This window comes from Nyctereutes procyonoides, unplaced genomic scaffold (assembly GCF_905146905.1).
Source record: "Nyctereutes procyonoides isolate TBG_1078 unplaced genomic scaffold, NYPRO_anot_genome, whole genome shotgun sequence".
In the NCBI taxonomy this organism is placed as follows: domain Eukaryota; kingdom Metazoa; phylum Chordata; class Mammalia; order Carnivora; family Canidae; genus Nyctereutes; species Nyctereutes procyonoides.
The window spans coordinates 32815783-32834282 of record NW_026575042.1 but is presented as its reverse complement, the minus strand read 5'-3'; the positions used below and the strand labels follow the sequence as shown (position 1 = coordinate 32834282).

The window sequence follows — 18500 nt, the reverse complement described above, 5'->3', positions numbered from 1 at the left end:
TCTCCTAGCAACCACTTTTCTAACTCTACTGGATGCAAACTTTGACAATCATGTTCTCATAATGTTCTTGGTATCAGCTTTAGAGAGCCATGGCTCAGTGCAGAGAAGGAAGAGGGAAAAGGTGCCTGCTATCCCAATAGTAAGGCCTACCTGTTATGGCCAAGGCTTCCTGCAGAGATGTGATTTGTTACCATTAATACATTTTGGCAAGAATATTGGACATAAATGGCTTTTTATAGTTTGATGTTAAGATATATTTCTACATTATGGTAAAAGAAGAAAAGTGATACAAGATGGATGGAGGGTTAGGTTGAAATGAGGATAATTCCCTGAAGACATTATGACATTTCTTTGAGAGGGCATCAAGATAGGGCTGACAAAAAACACATTTATTGGATAATAAAGATTTAAATTGTTCCTGGATAGAATCTTCCAAGCTCTACTGCTCTAATACTGCTCAAAATCCAACTGGGAGGTGATGTTAGCATCTTGGACTTTATCAGAATCCAAGTAGAGTTTCCCCATAGGCCTCTGATGTGCTTTTTGTTCAGACTTGTTAGTCATTAAATATTAGCCAGCACCTGGGAAAATCCTATGATTATCTGGATGATGTGAACACTAGTAGAAGTGTTATTTTATTTATATTAATTTTATAGAGAGGGCTGTTCATTGCTTTTTGTGTTTCTTCATTCACAGATAATCTTGCCTGTTCTCAGGTGTTGTCTTCTCTGGCCGGATCAGTGGAAGACAGTGGAGAAAATGCTGGTTTAATGAGCAGCACCCAAGTAGGTGAGATAATGAGAACAGATGGGGATAGATTAGAAGAGAATCGAGGAATCCATGGCTTAGCACTCTAAATGAGGCCAAAGAGTAGTTGTTTTTGTTTTCCTTAAGAGAGAAAACTGGGAAATGGTCTGATAATGGTTTTTCATGGGGTATTAGAGTTTAAGTTGGCAGAGTTGAAACAGTTGTCGTTAATGATCATGTTCAGGGCAAAGCCACAGGAGTGGCTGGTGAAGGGGGAAGGGAGGCAGAGGGTCACCTGTAACCTTGGCAGTACTGGGGAAGAGAGTTTCACTGACATATAGTGAATGTGGAATGAGTGACCAAGAGAAGGACAGATGAAAACCATGGGCATAACAAAGGGTGGACAGTTTTTATAACTGAATGAAGAATAAGGGTTTGGATGTGGTAATGTGGGGCTAGAAGAGTAAGTAGGCCACCTTTCCCATAGCTCTGGCGTGTGTGAAGAATGGAAGAATAAGCATCCTTAGTCCCAGGAGGCTGCAGGAAAGGCAGGGTCCTTCAACAAGGGTCATGCTTCAGTTAGGGCAGGAGGAGATAGGAGCCCAGTGGGCTCTTACATTGTAGAGAAAGGAATTCTCAGTGAATCAGGGCTCTAGAGGCCAGCATAAAGGGTTGGGTTGTATGAAGGGAAACATAAGAAGCTGAGCCAAGGGGAAGATGGAGGTGATGGTACCAGGGAAAGACAGGTCATAAGAGGAGCTGACTTTCTGAGTGGGCATAAACCATGCCAGTAGTGGAGAGGTCATAAGGCATCATGAACTAGTCTAGAGAGCTTGTGTGGGCCTCCAGCAGAAGAGATTTCTAAGCCCCTACAGAGAGGGTACCAGGTGGTGTCAAAGGCCAGGTACTGCCCATCCTTATGGTCTAGTCAGCAATGAGAGGCCTCTGGCTGGAGCTGGAAAGGAATACAATATGGCTGTAAGGTTCTTTTGTGCTTCAGCATTAGCCAGCCTCAAGAAAGGAAGGTAGAACTGATAAACCTGGGGTAAGTACCAACCAGACAGCTTTGAGCCGTCCTAGTGACCTCACCATCCAGGCCTTGGTTCTACAGGTTCTCAACATTGTGGCCCCCAATGAATTCTCATGGGAACTTGCTGGACTGGGGTGCTTACTCTTAGAAAATGTAGCAGCTTGTCCTTCATTTGCTCTCTTTCAGGTGACAGACTGGTCCTCCCTCAGCTCACGCTCTCTCTCTTTCTGAACTCCTAGCTCAAAGATATCTTTCTTCCTTCTCTCCAGGAGGATGACAAACACAAAGCAGCTCTTTGTTTCAGACTTGAAAACTCAAGTGTTTCTTTTCACCTAATTAGAAGGAAGTGTTTTTCCATTCGCTTCATTTTCTTACTGGAATTTGCTAAATGGGAGCTGAGTAATTTAGACTGCATGTAAGGTTTGTTCATTAATTAACTGCCTCCAATTCTTATCAAGATTTAATATCTAACCAAGCACTGGCTAAACCAGAAAGAGGGCTCAAAACTGCTCATGGGTTCTGCTGTGATGGACAGCACCTTCAAGGCAGTGTAGCAGCTCTATTTTCTCTACTGGAAGCTATTCTGAAGACTTAGACCCTCCCAGGTGCGTAACCTGAAATGTCTGAGGATCCTTGACAGAGATCAGGGATAGCCACCACTTGACCCATTTCTTATGGTGGTGAAGTGAGACAAATGACTCAGGCTTCTAAAAGAAAATAGTCAAAAGAGGTTGTTGTGGTTTTTTAAAAATATTTTTTCCTCCAGTAAGTCCTTTTTATTTTCTACTCTAGAAAACACCAAATAACTGCTAGCTATTATCTCACTGGTTTCTCTGCTATCTGGTTGGGATAGGAAGAATTTTGGTCCTATGGCTTTTGCTCCTTTATTAATATTCTTGTGCTTATGCTATATTAATTGGCAAAAGAGGCTTCACAGATATAATTAAGGTCACTAATCAATTGACCATAAAATAGGAAGATTATGTGAGTGGATCCAGTGTAATTGTGTAAACCCTTCAAAGCTGAGGGCAGAAGAGGAAGGCAGAGAGATTCTGAGTATGAGAAGGATTTGATGTGCTGCTGTTGGAGCTGAGCTGGGGGGGGGACATGTGCAGAGAGAGGCCTTTTGGAGCTAAGGGTTACCCCCCTGCTGACAATTAGCAAGCAAGCAGAGACCTCACTCCTACAAGAGCAAGGAACTGAATTCTGCCAAAGGTCTGAATGAACAAATTCTTCCTCAAAGCCTCCAGAAAGGAATGCAGCCCCGCCCACACTTAAACTTGGGCCTGGTGAGACCCTGAACAGAGAAACCTGTTGACCTACGCTGTACCTGGACTTCTGACCTACAGAAAGTATGAGACAGTAAATATGGGTTCTAACCTTCCAAGTTGATGGTAATTTGTGGCAGTAGTAGAATATGGTTACATGATCTTTCTGGTTTACTTATTTTTTTTTGTCCAGAAGATGTGAGCAGTGGAGACCCTCCTTTCTTAGAAGGAACTGATGAAGCAAGCTCTTCATGGCAAGGTTCTATGAGCAAACTTGGTCATTGTGTTCAAAGGGGTGAGGAGGCTTGGCCTTTTGTTTTATAGCCTAGATCTGTGCAGTTCAATACAGTAGTCACTAGCCACAGATGGCTTAAATTGAAATTTAAGTGAATGGAAATTAAATAAAATTTAAAATTCTGTTCCTCAGTTGTATTAGCTACATTTTAAGCATTTAACATCCATATGTGACTAATGGGTACAAATTGGAAAGCACAGATAGAATATTTCCTTTATTGCAGAAATTTCTATTGGATGGTTTGGTCTAGATGAGTAACAGCAATGACATTCGATTGCAATTTTCTCATTTGAAACACTGAGAAGTAGGATTCCCCTACTCTCTAGTAGAACTATTACAAAGCAGAATGCATGCAAACTTCTCTCATCTGAAGCAAGAAATGAATTTTGTGAAAACTTTCATGTCTCTACTTTCTTCCCTTATCACTTGTATAAATTGCTTCCTGAGATTAGAAAACCCTGGACTTGGAGTAGAACACTCTGGGAATACCAGAAATGGGGTATCAGGCCTCACATTTTTCCAGATGAAGGACAGGTTACAATGTGGTAAATGGCCAAGAAGTCCCCTGGCCATGCTACAGGATTCTCCAAGGGTATTCTGCTACAGGAAGGTAGCAGCTGGGGCAGGCCACTAAGGTTACCCCTGAAGTAAACAAACCCCAATAGGCTGTAGCTATTAGACTTGACTCTTCATGTTGGTTTTCAATGCCCCAAAGCAACACTAACCTATAAGAGTGAAAAGATGCTTATTCTCTCAGGAGACTGAAGCATCCAGTCTCTGGGTCAGGCTTCTGCCTTATGCTCAAACAACAAATGTTGAGCCATAAGACTTCCTGGTCCATCTCACTTGCAACTTGTGGTGGTTGTGGACTAAGGCTTGCAGGTGAGGCAGTTGGAGAGGTATGACACAGACACAGGAAAGAGTCTGGGTCTGGGGTTAGAAGAGCCAAGTCTGGGTACTGCATCCCTATTGTTGTGCTGCCCTGAGCTAGTTAATGAGACTTTATGAGCCTTACTTTTTTCATTTGTGGAAACAATTGGAGGATAACAATCTCTGATTCTTGGGGCTTGTTGTAGGGCTGTCATGAGGATTAAAGGAGAGAGATGCACAGATGATCTGGCACATTCGAGTTGCTCAGGGAACAGTAGCTAATGTTTTCACTTACACATGTGTCAGATCATCTGTGCATCTCTCTCCTTTTTCCTATCACCTTACCTAGTCCAACAAAAAGCAAAGGGAGGGGCGCACCTGAGTGGCTCAGTCAGTTAGGCATCTGGCACTTGATCTCAACCCAGGTCTTGATTTCAGGGTCATGAGTTCAAGCCCCACATTGGGCTCCATACTGGGCATGGAGCAAGCAAAGGGATATTGTAGGAGGGGAAGGTGGTGGTAGAGTAGGAAGACCCTAGACTCACTACCTCCCATGAATACAACTAGATAAGGATCAAATCATCCTAGATATCATAGAAATCAGAAAAAAACAAAACAAAACAATCCCCAAAAGACTGGCAGAACAAACTCTACCACTAAAGGTAGAGAAGAAGCCACACTGAAGAAGACGGACAATAATCTAAAGCAATATCCCACTTATGTAAACTAAGGTATAAGATTGATATGATTTACATATGTGCTAGACATGTCAGCTGTGTTTTCTGATATGCCTATGGACCCTGCTGACTGGCTGCCTTTCACTCACCCATCATAACTCAACTGATGTCAAAGTTAGCAACTAAAAAAAAAAAAATCAGATAATCATAAACATGCCAGTGACCTACTATATATTCTGAAATGTTAAAAAAAAAAAAAACTGGGAAAAAAAACAAAAACAAAGGGAGATCAAGAGTCCCGAAAAACTATTTCATAGAGGCCAGAGTGATGGCCCAAGCCACCAAACAATACTCATTTCTAGTCACCAGAATTATAACATAACCTACATGTATTCACCATTTATTTATTTATTTATTTATTTATTCATTCATTCTTTCATTCATTCATTCATTCGAGACACAGAGAAAGTAAGCGAGGCAGAGACATAGGCAGAGAGAAGCAGGCTCCATGCAGGGAGCCTAATGTGGGACTCGATCCCGGGAGTCCAGGACCACGCCCTGGGCTGAAGGCAGGCACTAAACCGCTGAACCATCCAGGGATCCCCTGTATTCACCCTTAATTCAGCAAATATATATGGAGTATTTATCATGTTCTAGGCAATGTTCTAGGAACTAGAACAATAAACAAAACAGGTAAAATTCATGGAGTTTACCTTCTATTGGGGAAAGACAGAAAACTTGACAGATGGTTAAGGATTCTTCAGGGTAGGGGGACAGAAAGTGATGGAAGGATCACTTTATCTGTTTGAGATAGGGTAGTCATGGAAGCTTCACAATAAGGTGATAGTTAAGCATAGACATTGAAATACTGAGCACAGTGAGCCACGCAGATATCTGGGAATATATTCAGGTAGCAGAGGTGTGTGCAGAGGTCCTGAGGCAAAGGTGTTCATGAAGTGTCCCAGGAGCAGGAGATGCCTGGGTGGCTCAGTGGTTGAGCATCTGCCTTTGGCTCAGGGCCTGACCCTGGAGTCCCAGAATCAAGTCCCACATTGAGCTTCCTGCATGGAACCTGCTTCTCCCTCTGCCTATGTCTCTGCCCCCAGCCCCTGTGTTTCTCATGAATAAATAAATAAAATCTTTTTTGAAAAGGAGAGAAGCTTCTGTAGTAAGTGGAATGGATGAGGTGAGCAGTGGTGGGAAATAACAGAGAGCTGGGGTGAGACCACATAGGTCTTGCAGTCCGAGAAAGGGATTTGGGGTTTTATTCCAACATGTAGAAAGTCCATAGAGGGTTTTGAGCTGAGGCACATCATGATCTGACTCATATTTTAAAGGGAGCAACCCAACAGTTGGATGAAGAATGGACTACATCTGGGAGAGGGTGGACTCTGGGAGACCAGTTGGGGACCTGTACCATTAACCCAGGTCCAGGAAGATGGAGCTTGACTTAGAGGTTACTGTGGAGATGGCAGGAAGTTCTGGATTTAGAATTCATTTTAAAGGTAGAGATGACAGAGTTTGCTGGGCACATGGTAGATGCACAATTTATATTCATGGAGAGAAGAGATAACACAGACTATTCTGGCTAGAGGCAGGACTTTTCCCTGCCCTGGATGAAATATTCCTGTCATTGATAGCCCCCCCAAACCCCACTGTGCTCTCTTTCCATGATCATTTGCAGCTGTCTGATTATTAACACTTTGTTCCACATCCCCTGACTCTAGGGAGGAGTGTCCTGAACATTGGATACTAGGGTATTGTCACTGGAAAATATCTACAACTCTTAGTGAATTGGATTTCTGGATTATTTGTAATTCTCTTGTCAGTTTTCCTCAGTCTGACTGACTGTGTCTCTTTGTGCTGATAAAGTGGAGCTCCAAATCTAAAAAACTGAGACCCAAGCCCTGGAACATGGTGGTCCCACATGATCCTGTCACTTGGTTGGGCCCATTCTGAGCCATTAATTGGACTCTCTCGTTGAGAATTTTATCTTAGCAATACAGGCTTCTTATGACTCTTCAAGTTCATATTGTTCGATTTCTAATATGTGGAATTAATATAACTGGGTAAGAACTCAGTTATCATTGTCAGAAGACTTAGAGTTGTTCTTTAGTCCCATGTCCTTTCCTTTAATTTCAAAGGCAACAATAAGGCCCTACCAGGGCCAGGATGGTGGTGAGGCAAGTGTGGTGCCTAAGACACAATATTTAAGGAAGCATTCACCTCAGGGCCATGTAAGTGCAGGGCAGCACTGAGAATGGGGGTCTCCTGGAGTCCTGTGCTCTGGGCACCTCCATTGCCTCACGCTAGTCCTGGCCCTGATGCCTACAGAGAAACATTTTGGTTTATTAAACGGGCAGCTGTGGCATCAAGAGCAGGACCTATTCCTCACTGTTTGGCCATGACTCTGCAACAGAAAGCTGCTATCCGAGAAAGCAATGGCATGGAGAGAAGCCATGTTCTGGGAAGCTTTGCCAATTCAGGAATTAAAACCAGTAGGAAAATGGTGACAAACACGGAGGTTTGCCTCACAACTCAACAAGCTACTAGCATTCCATTTGTTGAGGGCTACCTAATCTGGTAATCATATCTATAGGATTTTCTATCATGTTTGCAATTCCTCAGAATCAGCATTTTAAAAAGTTCATTCCTTGCTATCTTCTGTGCCCTGTTTTTACATATTACAAAAATTAACAGAACAAATAATGGCTGCAATGGGAATGCTTTGGACAATCAGGTAAGGACTTATTTTTAAGGTTGGATTAACAAATTCCATTTTCAAAAAGAGTTCAAATTGACTGAATGATTCTAAATTAGCTCTTTAGTTTTTGCCCTTAACCACTGATAATGCCAGTATTAATTTCAATTACTTAGAGGCAGCATTAATACGTGTGAAACAAGAACGCGATAAAGACAGAAAGGAATAAATTACGTGTTGCAAGACAGAATGACATTTTGACTGGCACAGAGATTTTTTTCTTTCACACACTTTGTGCTTTGACATTTCACTTGGCACAAACATTTCATGAATTCTTGACCTAATCTGATGTACTGTTGTTTAGCAATTGCTGACATGACACGTTTTAACCTCAAGCTCACTGGATTCCAAATGTTACCTTTTCCTGTCAATCAGGGTTGGATGACCTCCAAAAAACAGTCCAGGGAAAAGTTTATGTACCTAAAAGTTTAAGGATATTTTCCCAGAATGGAGAAGGAGCAGCTTGTAGTCGTAGTTGGGGAAGGGCTAGGAGAGGAGGTATCATCCAGGGCAATTGTAGGGTGGAAAGAAGGCAGAAAGACAGAGCCCTAGGGAACCCCAACATGCTGAGGGAGACAACATCCTCAAACACAAAATATCTAGTAATAAACCTAACAACATAGGTGGGGCACATATGACAAAAATGTAAAATTTAGGCATAGAAGAGATTTAAATAATTGAGAAGTACATTATCTTTCTAAAATGGAAAGTTGTATTGTATAAAAATGTCATTTCTTTTCAGATTACTTTTTAGATATAACTTGAATCACTGCCTCAGGAAGAGGGCACATTCATATTAATGCCCAGATTTTGCTAGCACATTTGCTTCTCTTGACATCTTCTGCCTCCCAGGTCTTTACACAAGAACAAGCTAACTCAGAATGCTCTGCTCTGTTCTCCTTTTTTAGGGCTGTAACAGAAATCCTGTCAGTTTCAAGTAATACAACAACTCTATCAACAGTGATTTGAATAATAAAGACATTTAATTGTTTCCCACCATTATTTCAGTGGTAGGCAGTTCCAGGAATGATGTACACTGGCTCTCTCAAAATCATCAAGGACCTAAGCTCTATGTTTCCATTGCCAATCTGGGAAAATTTCTCTTATCTTAGACTATTGCCTTGTGGATGCAAGTCAGAAAAACCATAGCTCTAAGCATAATGTCCACACATAACCATGTTCAAGGCAGGAGGAAGGAGCAGGGACAAAAGGGATGGTGTATATTTTTTCTTTTTTTAATCTGGCAAGACACATTTTTCTAGAACCACCCCCAGCAGCCTTCCCCTTACATCTCATTGTCCAAAGCTGGATCAGATTGCCCACCTCTAGACCAATCACTGTCCAGGGGGACTGCAATTGCATGATGGGTTGGTTTTTTTTTTTAATTTTATTTATTTATTCATGAGAGACAGAGACTCAGGCAGAGGGAGACGCAGCCTCCCCACAAGGAGCCCGATGCCGGACTCAATCCTTGACCCGGGGATCACACCCTGAGCCAAGGCAGATGCTCAACAGCTGAGACACCCAGGCGTCTCTGCGTGATGAGTTTTGATCAAACATGATTCATCCATGACTAGTAACATGGCTGACTAGCAATGAAGAAGGAGACATGTCTGTTGGATAGGCAGAATGGATAGCAGAATTTGCCCAAAGATGCAATACTCACAGGCATTTGAGAGAGCCTATCATAAGACCACTGCTCTCCTGGCTGCCCCAGACTTTTTTTTTATTTGTAGGGAACAGTTACTCTCCCTAGTGGCTGCTCCCAGAGTATTGGGAGCAATACTCCTCAGAGTATTGAACCTGCTTGGCTGTCTGAAGCAAATAAGGACAGAGTGGCCTTTTCACCAGTGTGTGCCATATTGTCTGCATCCCACAGCAATAATCTTTGTGTCTGGTTTTGCTCAGGTGCTCAGGGAAATAGCTCTTGCAGCTTCTACTTCTGTGTCCTCTTTCATGGTGACTTTATGGCAGATCCTGCGGTGAGTTCACTCAACATCCATTCTCATATCCCTTCTCCCACCTCCATTCTAGAAGCTGGAGGCTAAACATCTTTTATAGCCTCCTTTGCTAAGAAGGGTGGTCATTTCTGTGACAATTTTGGGTTCTGCTATGTGAGCAGAGACTTGCTAGGGATTCCTGGAAAAACCTTTACTTTGCTGTAAAGGTTTTGGCTTCAGCTTTGATCATAGTGCTACTTAAGTTTTTTTTTTCTTTTTTTATTCATGAGAGACACACAGAGAGAGGCAGAGACATAGGAGGAAGGAGGAGAAGCAGGCTCCGTGCAGGGATCCCGACATGGGACTCAATTCCAGGACTCTGGGCTCACGCCCTGAGCCAAAGGCAGATGCTCAACTGCTGAGCCACCAAGGCTTCCCGGTGCTACTTCAACATGATCCTGGACAAAGTATTGATGGTATTATTCAGGGGGATGATAACAAAATTATTCTAGAGTTTACCTGGAAGAATACAGAAATGAGAAAAGCTAGAATATTAGCTTTACTAGGGCAGAAATTATATAAAAGCAATTTACTTTTTGTTTCTTCCAATGCTTTATGCTTTGAAAAGACTTTCTAATTCTGAAATCTATTAAATATTTATCTTTTTCTGGTTTCATTTTTTAATATTAAAAAAACTATGAGGGCACCTGGATGGTGAAGTGGGTTAAGTGTTGGACTCATGGTTTTAGAGTGGTAAGATTGAGTTCCATGTGGGGCTCCACACTCAGTCCAAATCTGCTTGGCTTTCTCTCTCCCTCTCCCTCTGCCCTTCCCTGCATGTTTTCTTTCCCTCCCCCCTCTCTCTCTCTAAAATAAATAAATATATTTTTTAAAAATCCCAAAAACTATGTGTCAGAAATCACCATATGCAAACTTATGAGGCAAGCAATAAACTGGCAAGTCTCCCTGTTTCATCTGGTGACACAGGAACACGGTATCAAAGAATAGGTTTGAGAGCCAGTGTTACTGGATTATGGGGTCTCCTTTATACCACTGGCTGGTGATATTATCATCCCCATTTATCATCATCATTATCATCATCATCATCATCATCATCATCATCATGTCCATTTTGTCAATGACTACATTAGGAAGTTATAGTTGCCCAAAATTAAGTGGGATGCACTGAAGTTCCAATCCAGATGTCTCTCATGATAAAAAGCCAGTTTGTACTCTTTCTGCTATACCCCACTGCCAATGAAATGTTAAATGAGAAAGGCTAACTTTCCACTGAATTAAAATATAATTAGAGGAGTGGGGCAGAAAAAGATGATTTGAAAGTTATGGAGAGTAGGAGGGACATATAATAAAGGGGAAAGATAGAAATGCTACTTACCCAGACACAATGTCCAAATTGGGTCAAGGATTACTGGAGGTGGGCAAGTAGGAAGAATGGACCCCAAATCCATGTTGCCTGTGACCTGGACCAAGTTCCTGGTCACATGTAGCCAAGGCAGCATATGGCAGAAAGTGCACAGAACGTTTATATTAGACAGATCTTTATCTCCTTTCATCACTTACTAACACATGTCAAAATAAGGATAAAACTGAATCCTTAAGTAATCCAACAACAGCCTCCATCAGATTGAGATTTTCTCTTTTCCAAGGATACTGGGGTTGGGGCTTTTGCTCCCTGTATTTGGCATCCTGCTAGATTGCATTCCCAGAATGGTATAGTCCCAGAATAATATATAGTTATAAATATAAATCTATATCTATATCTGTATCTATATGTTTAAACATATAGGGGTAGTAGTGAAATTTGTTTGTTGCCAACAAGACCCCAGTAAACACAATTTTATTTGTGTTGCAAATATCCACCCAAAACTTCATACATTAAATATTCCACACTGTTTTTCCTGGCTTGACATTGCATAAAGATTGCATGATTGCACCACAGCCATCCAGAGAATAGTATTTTTTATAGGTGTATTTAAACTGGAGTGTGTATCGACAAAGGTAAAACTCAATTAAATAAAAACGATTATGCTCACCATGGATAATTTCTATCAGTACTATTCATATGGCTGAATAATAAAATCCACAATGGAATAGTTCTATTTAAAACTAATGTTGCTCAATTTATGGCCAGCTTTTCAAAATCTTAACTTCAATCACTTTCTTACTCAACACAATTATAGCCATAAATAATTTGAATTGATTAAATTTGAAAATGAAAAACTCAATTTATGAAAGGTTACAAAGCACAGTAAAATGTAGCAAATTTCTATTTATAAGTATATATTAGATAGCACATGAAAATTAGCTTACATAGTTTGCAAAGAAATTATTTTTTCCAGTTTTATTGAAAAATAATTGACATATATCACTGTTTAAGTTTAAGGCATGCAGCATGATGGCTTGATTTACATATCTTTGAAATGATTACCACAATAAGTAGAGTTAACATCCATCTTCTCACATATATAATAAGAAGAAAAGGAAGAAGAAAAATTCTCCTGGGTGTCTTAGTTGGTTAAGTAGTCAACTCTTGATTTAGGATCAGGTCATGATCTCAGGGTCTTGAGACTGAGCCCCATGTTGGGCACTGTGCTGGATGTGGAGCCTACTTAAGATTCTCTCTCTCTCTGTGTCCCTCCCCTCTCTCTCTCTCTCTCTCTCTCTCTCTCAAAAAAGAAATACTGATATGGTAATTTATATTATTTATCCTCTTCTGATATTTAATAATAAACAAGAACACTCACAATGGCCATATTCTTTTCCTAGTTTAGTGTATTTGCTTATTATTTTACAATAGCTCTGAGCTATTTCTTTGATGTCTGTAAAAGCTATAGTTTTGCTACAAACCTTGAAATTAATTTAGAAACAATTTAATGTCCAATTTTTCAAAGCACAATTAAATAAACAAGCAGGTAAAACTAATTGAAATGCTTCGGTGTAAATATATTTTAAAAGTGTGGAAAAAAAGATATTTTTACTTCAGATGGTTCTTAACATTTATAAGACCACATTGATATAAGAGATACACATATCAAGGCTGTTTCTTGTACACACTAGGTGCTTAGAAAATATTTGTTGAATAAGTGATTAACATACTTTACCAAATAAATAAATGCACATTACCATGTCATATACACACTCTTTAAAAATTATGGACTTTTAAGCATTAAAAAGTATCCAAATGATGTGTGGCATATTTACTGGAGGGAGTAGGGTACAAAGTCCTCAGACAAATGTTCCTTCACATCTGTTTTGTTTGTTGCACAGCATGTTGATTTTTAACTACCTTTTCCAGACCTCCTTCCATGTCTGCACCTGTGAACTTACACTCAAATATTATTAGAAAGGTTCCATCCTTCCCCTAGGGAAGCTACCCTTTTCACTTCTAATTTTATAAAGAATCTCTGTTGGATTAGATGAGCTTGTACAATTTTCTCTGGCTTTTCAAAACTTCTTATAAAACTTCTTTATTCTGGACTCCCAGACTTGAAAGAACACTATATACTGAATTCTACTTTCATTTTCAGTTTTTTCTACTGCTTTTTAGTGAGTGGTAAGATTTGTGTTTCCTATATTCATTTTAAGTCTCTCCCCAATCCAGGTAATTTTGTCTCATGCCTCATTCCACATCTTTAAGAACTATCTAATCAATCCAATTGCATGTTTACATTATTAGAGTTAAAAAGAGTTTCCTCTACTAGCCACACTGTATAACTGGAGTTACTGTTCAAGGACATAGGAGGCATCAGTCCTGCAGGGAGTATTGTTGGGAAACATCAAGGATCCCAGAGCAAAACAGGCTTAATGGTGGCTGTGGTAGGGATGGGGTACAATGGGCAGGGCTAGAGTGCCTGAGGGTTTAGCCATGCAGATGTCACACCAATCACTTGAATACAATTTACCTAAGACTTTTATTATTTTTTTAAAGATTTATTTATTCATAAGAGACACAGAGCAAGAGACAGACACATAAGCAGAGGGAGGAGCAGGCTCCATGGAGGGAGCCTGATGTGGGACTCTATCCCAGGACCCTGGGATCATGCCCTGAGCCTACAGCTCAACTGTTGAGCAACCCAGGCATCCCTAAGACTTTTACTTTTGTGGCGGAGGTAGGGTGGGCAGGCATGGGAGATGTTACAGAATGGAGTACTTGGCTTTTGAAGCTCAGCTTCTTGCCTCTTAAGGCTTTGGGAATACCCAGGTAAGTACCAGACAGTGCAGTTCTGCTCTACCCAGTCCACATCTGGTGGATGCTAGATTGTCTATCCATTTCCCCCATCCCATTCCCAATGGGCCCACTGTTAGGTAAGAACCCTTTTCTCCTCACCTACTCTCCCACAATTTACTGCTTAAGGGAAGCTTGATCTTTGCTCAGTTCCAAGTCTGGGTCTCATTGGTCTAATGGGACTCTCTCATCCCCTTTGTCAGAGATTGAGTAATAAATGGGCATGAGACCCAATTTGAGCCAATGAAGTGTGAGGAGCGGTTTGCTGGAACTTTGAGGAGGGACTTCCTCAATTTCTAGGAGAGCTCCTGGCAGCAGCTGACTCTCTTCCAACAACAGTTGTTACAGATGGTTGTGAGGTCAGACTGGGGGCAGCAGTCTTACCTCCAGCTGAGGGGTAAACCAAAGCATAGAGGAGGGGACTGCTAGAAGGCAGAGGAAATGAATGCATCCCTAGTTTTTAATCCATGATTTGGGAGGGCAGTCCTTGTCTTTTTCCTACTTCCCCTTCTCTCCATGAGAAGGGACTTCTAAAAATAATGGTAAAATATGCACAACATAAAATTTTGCTATTTTAACTGTTTTAGATGTTCAGCTTAGAAGCATTAAGTGCATTTGCATTGTTGTGAAATCATCACTACTATTCATCTCCAAAACTTTTTCATCATCCCAAACTGGACATGAAGAGGAACTTCTAATCTGACTGGATTCCAGGGTATGGGCTCTCCCTAGAGGTCATAGTGTGTTTGAATGCCATACACATGGGGTGGCTTTCTCTTTCTTTCAAACTACATAGCAAGAGAAATGAGCTGTGTCAAGGCTTACCTCCAATGGAGAGGCCTGGAAGTCTTGGTCTCTCTACTTCTCTTTTATGACAAAATACTGAGAGAAGGCTGATGGTTGGTTGGACAACACCTCCCCTCCCCCAATCATTTGTTGTTTATCTGAACTTCAAATTTAATCTGTCTCCTATATTTTTATTTGCTAAATCTTGTATGCCTGGCTAAGGAGAATGCAGCCCATTGACTTTGGAGGTTTGATAGCAATAATGGACACCAGTACCAGGCAATAAGGATCAAGCAAGAAGCTAGGTATCTCAGCAGAAACTAGCATGGAGAGAGGATTATAAATCTTTTTTTAAAATATTTTATTTTATTTATTCATGACAAAGAGAGAGACGCAGAGACACAGGTGGAGGGAGAAGCAGGCTCCATGCAGGGAGCCTGACGAGGGACTCGATCCTGGGTCTCCAGGATCAGGCCCTGGGCTGAAAGCAGTGCTGAACTGCTGAGCTACCCAGGCTGCCCAGGAGAGAGGATTATAACACTCAATTTTCTCATTCCAGTTGCCAAGATGGAACCTAAACTGTACCTCACATCCCATCCCACCTAACCTTAGATTGTGTGTGGGTGTTGGAGGATGAGAACAGAGAGAGAATCCTGAACTGGTTGAATATTAACCCAAAATGACCCAAGACAAAAAACCTGAAGGTGAATTAATTACCCTGCATTGGCAAGATGAAACCGAAATGAGCACTTAAAGCACTAAGTTCAGTTATGGTGTAATAACATCACATCTTCCACATCTGAGTGGGTGAGTGAAAATTTGTACCTGTTACAGATAAAAAATAAGACCTATCAGATTGTCTCAGAGGTCTCTTCTGTAGCAACAGTTTCACAGCTGCAGAGATGAGATTTGAGGCTATTGAATGACAAGCAAGACATGGGTTAGGTGAGGATGGGAGCATTTCAGAAACCCCTGTTGAGTGCCTGGTTCCAGGAGACCCAGCAAATGGGTATGAATGGGAAGAGGTGTGAGGAAAATCATGACCATTCTGTGTGTAAGCTGTACCTGTATTTTCAGTTTGCTGCTTCTTAAACATTTGAAGTTGGGAAGTTGCTAGAGTTAATCATTATTAACAGTGAAATGCAGTTGATTTGCTCTGATTCAGCTGATTTAAGAGCAGTTTTCTTTCTTTTCTTTTCTTTTCTTTCTTTCTTTTTTAAATTATTGAGGTATAGTTGACATACAATAAGAGCTGTCTTCTTAAGGGAACTATGAAAGGATTTTCTAGGGAATGAGCTGGTGAACAAGCACATTTTGATAGGGAGAGCCACAAAGGACACAGAAAAGTCTGAAAGCCAAGAGAATTGTTCTAGGGTGAGCCATGTGTAGCTTCCTAACTAAGCAAGTAGTACAAGCTGCAAGCATAGTGGATTCTATCTGCTTGCAGAGAGGTGAAAGGCTTGGTTGGGTCTCCCCCATCTCTGCAGAGGAGATCTGGGGCTTAGGGTGCAGCTTTGTGCTCTGCCTAGCAGCCCCAAGCTCATCAACAGCAAGAGAGCACAGCAGTGGCGGGCACTGACAGGAGCAGGGGCCAGCAAGGCTGTTCCCACCCGGTTAGGAAGAGGTGAGTCATGTAGTTGGTGACCAACTCCCTTCAGGGGAACCCTGTTGGCTGACACAGGGTGCAGGGGTGAATTGTCAGGCTGGAGCACACAGGCACGCAGGATGTGGTTGACACCCACCGGTATATATCAGTACTATTGATCAATAGTCACACCTATAGATTTATATATGAAGGAGTGCACGCTGGCAGTAAAAGAACCCTACCACATATATATCTTTATTGGCTTTGAAGGCCCTTATAAAATACATGGAAGGCTAAGAGTAGAGGTGGGCAGAAGCTATAAACATGTCACCCTCCATTTTAAAGGTTGCCACTTGTGAAGATTAATGAGGAATGAAAATTGAAGTATTGGCTACTCTCACTGTTAACTAGCAGTCTTTTGGTTTTTAGATTGTGGCTTTTGATACCAGCCCCTCTGGCAGAGATTACTGAGTGTGCTGCATAAATCTGGGAAGACTTGTTTGACAGGAAACACCTACCTAATTGAGAGATTCCACCCAAAACTGGAAGGAGTGGGGAGAAATGAAATCATGAAACCAGGTATTATGGAGGATAACCACAAAGCACAAAAGGAATATGAAAACAGAGACATTTTCAGGTGGAAGCATCCAGTAAATGGGTTAGAAGCAGTGTCTATAGGCTTTGAGATGCGTACACTATGGATCAGGTACAGAATCTGAGAAACAAAATATATTCAACATTTTTACACAGTGAGGTAAACATAATCCCATGGAGATAGGGTGCAGTGGGAACTAATGCCTGGCCCAGGCCTGTCATACTGGTGAGAAGAGTGTCAGGAAGGCTAAAGCTCAGAACAAGCCAAAGCTTGTGGTAAAAAAAAAAAAAAAAAAAAAAAAAAAAAAAAAAAAGCAAGCCTAAAGACAAGCAAAAGTATTTTTAAAAGCTTTGTTTGGGGCAAGTAGAGCATGGAAGGTGTAGGGCCTCCTGTTTGGGAAATAGAGTGCAATGTTTGCAGATGATAAAGACCACAGGAGAATGACACTGAGTGTAGCTTCTGTCTCCTCCAACAAAAGAATGCTTTTCAAGACCCATATAGCCCAACTAATACATGGAGGAGAAGGAAAGATAGGGGTAGTGATCCAGCATCCAAATACTTACTTGCCAGGAATGTGCTTGCTGAAAAATTGTTGTTAGTTAATTGACTGAAGAATGAGAGAAGAGATCTTTACACAAAGAGATTTGAGTGCTTATGTCAGAAGATCTCCTTTATGTGGGATCTCCCCTCCCAGCACTCCCAGGAGTACCTGCTAAGCTTAATGGACTGGCCTTGCCCTGCCACCTGCAAACTTTCTTAATGCCAGGTTATGGAGAAAAGGCATAAGAAAGTTAAACCTGCAAATCAAGGTCAAAAGCCCTGCCGACTTCCCATTCTCAAAGGTAGATGCAGGGGGAAGAAAAGGTGGAAGGGCAATAGGAGGTCCTCTGGTGCTGGGGGTAGGGGAGGGATCGACCATGTCATTCTCTGCTAAACTGACACCTGTTCTCAGCAGGTGAGTTAATCACTAATCTCTTAAAATAGCAGCTTGTTCCCTAAGCATTCTGAGTTCCTAGTAAAAAAAGGCTCTTCAATGGTTTCTTGTAAAGGATCATCACTAGTCATAGCATGAAATGTTAGGAAAATATTTTGGATAGCATGAAGAATTTCAAAAGTCAACTCCAACCTTATTTTCTAGAGATAGCCTCTGTTAACATTTTCTTTTATAATGTCTGTTATTTTTCTCTAATAATAGCAGGGCATACATAGGATGAAAATTTGGGTTATAAAGAAAAGCTTAAAGAATCAAATAAAAACTGCTTGTAATGCCACCACTTGATATTTTGATATTTTTCCTTCCAGTCTTTTTTCTTTGTATACACACATTTACATATATAGATACATTTTTAATAAAATGAATCATGCTGTACATGCAGTTTTGTATCCTATTTTTTTGCACTTGAAATTATATCCAGAGCATTTTCCTTATCATTAAGTGCTGTTTAAGAGTACGATTATAATTGCCATCTGCTTTTTCACTGTGCCACAGTTCATCTAACCATTACTTGGCTTGTTTCCAGTTCCTCACCATTTGAAAATAATGCCATTATAAACATCCTTGTATGAAAATCTTCACTTAGGATCAATTTCTAAAGGTTGAGTTACTGGGTCAAAAACCACGGACATTTTTGAGGCTTTCAATACATAATGCTGCCTTGTCCTCCAGGAAGGTTGTGTCACTTGACTCTCCCCAACCCCCA

General features: G+C 41.1%; 1 long non-coding RNA gene across 1 annotated transcript in view; it reads left to right on the top strand.

Annotated features, from left to right (window-relative positions):
- The first annotated feature begins 2292 nt into the window (after positions 1-2292).
- LOC129507347 (uncharacterized) overlaps positions 2293-18500 on the top strand; it is a 165161-nt gene continuing 148953 nt past the window's right edge. Inside the window, exon 1 of the long non-coding RNA XR_008663961.1 lies at positions 2293-2382. This is a non-coding gene — a long non-coding RNA (uncharacterized LOC129507347). The remainder of the gene's footprint in view (positions 2383-18500) is intronic.